General features: G+C 52.5%; 1 protein-coding gene across 1 annotated transcript in view; it reads right to left on the reverse strand.

The window, feature by feature from the left end:
- VANGL2 (VANGL planar cell polarity protein 2) overlaps positions 1–4,393 on the reverse strand; it is a 29,219-nt gene extending 24,826 nt beyond the window's left edge. The window contains exons 1-2 of the mRNA XM_029935815.1: positions 4,307–4,393; positions 3,965–4,049 (exon numbers count right to left, since the gene is read on the reverse strand). The gene's annotated coding sequence lies outside the window, so the exon portion shown is untranslated. The remainder of the gene's footprint in view (positions 1–3,964; positions 4,050–4,306) is intronic.
- Between the last annotated feature and the right edge of the window lie 362 nt (positions 4,394–4,755).

The raw sequence follows: 4,755 nt of genomic DNA on the forward strand, positions 1-4,755 counted from the left end.
GGCCGGCCGCCCCGGACACGCGGGGCCCTCCCGACCCTGGGAGGAGGCCGCGGCCCTGCGACCCCGGCCGCGAGCGCTGACCCGGGAGGCCTCGGTCCGGGGCCCGGGGCCCAGCCCGCAGCCCCTCCCTCCTGGGCCGCCTTTTCCCAGACCGGCGGGTCGGAGACCGAGTCCCCAGACCCCCGGGGATGGAGGTGTGCATTCCTGCGGGCCACAGACCCGGCTGCACGGAGTCCGGTCGGGGGTACGGAAAGATCGATTTCCTCTCCCCCCCCTCCGCCCCCCACCACTGGGGCTGCGAGAAGGGAGAGTGCTTTCTGATTGTAATTAGTGGCCGGAGACGCGCCCCCCCCACCCCCCCGCTTCCAGTGCATACGGGGATTTCCCTGACACCCGCACCACCGCATCCCCCTCGCTTTCAAAAATAATTTAATTACTCTGGGTTCCAGCAGCGAGCGGCAACCGCCCAGTCAGTATGGGACTCTCCCTCATTAACACTTTCTTCCTCCCCCCTGGCTGGAGCGTTGGGATTAATTACAAAGGGAACTGTGCCTGGGGGAGCAAGGATGGAGGAGGCGTGGGGGCTGGGAGCTTGGAGCTTGGATGAAGGGAAGAGGGGCCCTCTCCCAGGAAAACTCCAAAGGCCTATCAGCCCCCCAACCCCAATCAGGCAGGCTCTTGGCCTTGGAGTTTCAGATACCTCGGAGCTGGGGTGCTACACAGGGATTCCAGGGTATCACAAAATATACCACGTCATCGGGGCATTTCCGCTTTGGAGCACTCCGATGAACCAGTTGGGCTTTGTGAAGTGGGGCAATAGCTCTGAACCCCACCGAGAGTCTCCCCCATCATAAATTCTGCGTTGTGGGAAGTCCGTGTTCCCCTTGAAGTGAGCGAAAGCTTAAAGTATTATTATATTCCCATACTGCTGGGCAACCCAGCACTTACCTAGAATAGCAATACTTCAAAAGTACCTTCACATATTCTCCACCACCTGGTCAAGGCCTCCTCACCATCTCAACATCTCCCAGCGTTCAGGCCTGATACCTTCCCACCCAACCCTGTGATTAAGAAGCCCCAAGGGAAGGAGATCCCAGCCACCTCCCTGCCTCACTTATGTGGGGATTTTTGCTCCTCCTTGACGAAATGCTTTTTTGGAGACCTCAGCTCATCCCTTACAGTTGTCCATTCCAACCCAACCAACCATGAGGACAGACCCCTTCTCATCTGCATTGGTACCATTCAAAGATGGAAAACCTTAGGCATCAATTCCGTCTCCTCTGCCCAAAACCTTGCCTGTCCTCATCCCCAAACCCACCCACACCATGCGTGAGCAAGTGACTCAGTACGAGACTGCATGAAGTATGCAGATTCATTATTTCCGGTACCCAAGTCCCCTACCGAGGCTAGGTACTTCTTAGTGTGGCGCCTGTCATGGGCATTCTTTGAGGGACAAGCGGCAGGAAAGCTAGGAAGGGGACAGGGAGGTAGAGCAGGCGTGGGGTTCCCAGGCCTGCCCAAAGCACACCCCCAGGGCTAGGCGGCAGGTGTGTAACGTGACACAGTGATGGGCTCCTGCAGATGTCACGCAAGCTGAGCGCCCAGCAGGTCAGCACGAAGTATGTTCACAGGACACAAGCCTGTTTTACAAGCTTCGAAAGGGCCCAAAGAATCAGAAACGGAGCTTCTGAAGCTGGAATTACAGATAACTCTGTAGACGAGCCCCACCTAAAGCCAAAAGCAAAGTCAAGACATCAACAGATAAAGGTTCCAGATTAACTGATGTCAAGCATCAAAGCTGGAATAAAGTCAGTCACCTTTTCACTTCTCTGAAGGTGAGATGGGGGGCCTTCAGTTCCATCTCTGCAGCAGGAGCCCTGGCTTACAGCCATTACAGCCATTCTCTGGACTACCCTCCGTGGTCACCCGCAGGACGCCGGCCCTTCTGGACTTCACACATCCTGAGCTTACAGAGGGAAGAACTGGGAGATCCAAAGCGGAGGCCCGGGTATCCTAGGACCCTAGGGACCTAGCCTAATTCTTTTTTAATTTTTGATTTTTTTAACCTTATTTATTTTTGAGAGACAGAGACAGAGCATGAGCGGGGTGGGGGAGGGGGAGAGAAAGGAAGACACAGAATCTGAAGCAGGCTCCTGGCTCCCAGCGGTCAGCAGGTGAGCACAGAGCCTGATGTGGGCAGGGCTCGAACCCATGAATCCTGAGATCATGACCTGAGCCGAAGTCAGATGCCTAACTGACTAAGCCCCCCAGGTGCCCCTTAGCCTAATTCATTAGGAGAGAAGAAGACACTGAAGTGACGCTCCGCTGGGATTTTCCCAAGGGCCCCAACCCACAGTGACAGAGGGAGGCCAGGAGCCTAGAGGAGTGGGACAGATTGCACAGCGCCCGGCTTTCTTTTTATTTTTTTAATTTTTTTTTTTTTGAGAGACAGAGAGAGACAGTGTGAGTGGGGGAGGGGCAGAGAGAGAGGGAGACACAGAATCCGAAGCAGGCTCCAGGCTCTGAGCTCGCTGTCAGCACAGAGCCCAACGCGGGGCTCGAACCCACAAACCATGAGATCATGACCTGAGCCGAAGCCGGACGCTCAACCGACTGAGCCACCCAGGTGCCCCTTCCCAAAAATTTCTTTTTAATGTTTATTTTTGAGAGAAAGGCACAGAGGGTCAGAGAGAGAGGGATACACAGAAACCAAAGACAGGCTCCTGGCTCTGAGCTGTCAGCACAGAACCCAATATGGGGCTCGAACCCACAAGCTGTGAGATCATGACCTGAGCTGAAGTCGGTTGGCCTCTTAACCAACTGAGCCTTCTTAGTAACTTCCTGAAACACGGAAGCTTCACGCCGAGCGGGACCACCATGAAAGTCTTTCAATGTGAGTGACGAACAATTCCAGCCAACTTCCAGGAGCAGGTGACCCCAGTAACGCCCACGTGCCGGCCAAAACCACAGTCTTCGGACATGCCGGCTGATAAAGCTGGGAACAGTTCTATCTCCTAGGATAATTAGATCCCTTTCACCAGCACCCACTTTCCTAGAAAGACTACTCTCAAGGCTTACAAGAGTGTTTCCAGACCCAGTCTGTTCTGGGAAACAAATAGACTTCTTTTTCCCTTTTTCTGAGAAAGGGAACAAAATAGCGAAACTTCTTAACTGGTTAAGAACTTTGTGGTCGCATAGGGCTGCTGTGAGGAGACTCGCTCTTCACTAAGCTCCCGATCTCTTTGAGAACAAGAGCGGAACCTCAGCCACTTTTACATTAATGGCACATAACAGTCACCGCACTGGTGTTACTTCCCTTCCCTTCTAATTTCCTTCTCTATCCCTGGTCCCCCCGGGTCCCAAACCTTTACCAGCCCCCATCATCCAACGTTTACCGAGTACGAACTTCCTCAACTCCCATCCCGTTATCACCAATCTAAAAAGCGACCTACAATTAAACCAGTGGTTCTGAACCTTGACTGCAGATTTTAATCACCTGGGAAGCTCCGAAAACACGCCAGTGCCCAGGACCCATCCCAGAGTAATTAAACCAGAAACTTCCGGGGTGCACCCGGCCACCGGCATTTTTTTAAAGTTACCTCTTTGATTCTCATGTGAGAACCACATAAATCAAACTCTTTCTGATTCCTTCCTCCTTCCTCGGCAGAATAAGTGCCCCACCTCCCTGGTCAAGGACTACTTCCTCCAGGTTTGCCTTACTGTCCTTTCCTACGTCCATCTGTGTCCCCTGTGTCTGACTTGGGGCCTCCTGGCTCCTCTGTCCCCAGCCAGCAGAACAAAATAAAACCAGGCCCCTCCGCTCTGCAGGCTCCCTTTGCTGCCGCTGCCTTCTCCTCCTTCTCCTTCAACCCTCTGAGAAGCAGAGACTCCTATTGCCAGCACCCTAATGGACATTTTAACTAGGTTCTTCTTTGGGTGTAATAGGTTTAAAGGGAACAGTTACCTTCCCTCTTGGCTTTTTCAGACCTTTCCAATCTTGTATCACTCCCTTCCAATGTGTCTTCCCCGGCATTGTCAACGTGATGTTTCTGAAAGAGAAGCCTGATGGTCACTCCCTTGCCTAGAACAATCCAATGGCTCCCCATGGTCTGCAAGATGAAGTCACACCTTCTTGGCACCTGTGTAAGGAAGGGCCTTGAGCACCTGACTCGCCCTCCCGCTCCAGCCTTCTCTCCTGTTACTCTCCGTGCATTCAAAGCCCGAACAGCCAACACACATACATTCAAACTATCCTCATGTATGGTTTGCTCTGCTGACTCAGGACTCCGTTACTGCCTCCCTTCACCTTCCTGGGGTGTTTCCTTTGCCTGAAGTGTCATCTTCCTGCTTCTCTGCCTAGTGTGTTCCAGACTTGACTGCGGTCTCCTCTTTGAGGCCTCTCCAACTTTCCCCGGCAAAGTTAGAAGCCCCTCCCCCAGAGGGCCTCCTCTGTCCTTCCAGAGTTCTGCATTTTATGACACTGTATGGTAATTTCTTATTTACATATCTGTCTGCCCAGCTGGCCTGTGAGCTTCTGAAGTGGAAGAAACAAGGCTTTATTTATTTTCTAAATGCAGAACTTAGCTCAGTGAACGGTACACAACAGTAAATGTTTGTCTAGAGAAACAGAACAGAGGAGAAGAGGCTGAGAGAGAAAAAAAAAAAGAGCCTGAGTGGAATATTTGATATTAAAGGAATCTGCTTGTAAGTAATGGAATAATAACATTTGAGACTGGAAGGGGTCTTTCTCTACGT

Source organism: Suricata suricatta, chromosome 3 (genome assembly GCF_006229205.1).
Source record: "Suricata suricatta isolate VVHF042 chromosome 3, meerkat_22Aug2017_6uvM2_HiC, whole genome shotgun sequence".
In the NCBI taxonomy this organism is placed as follows: domain Eukaryota; kingdom Metazoa; phylum Chordata; class Mammalia; order Carnivora; family Herpestidae; genus Suricata; species Suricata suricatta.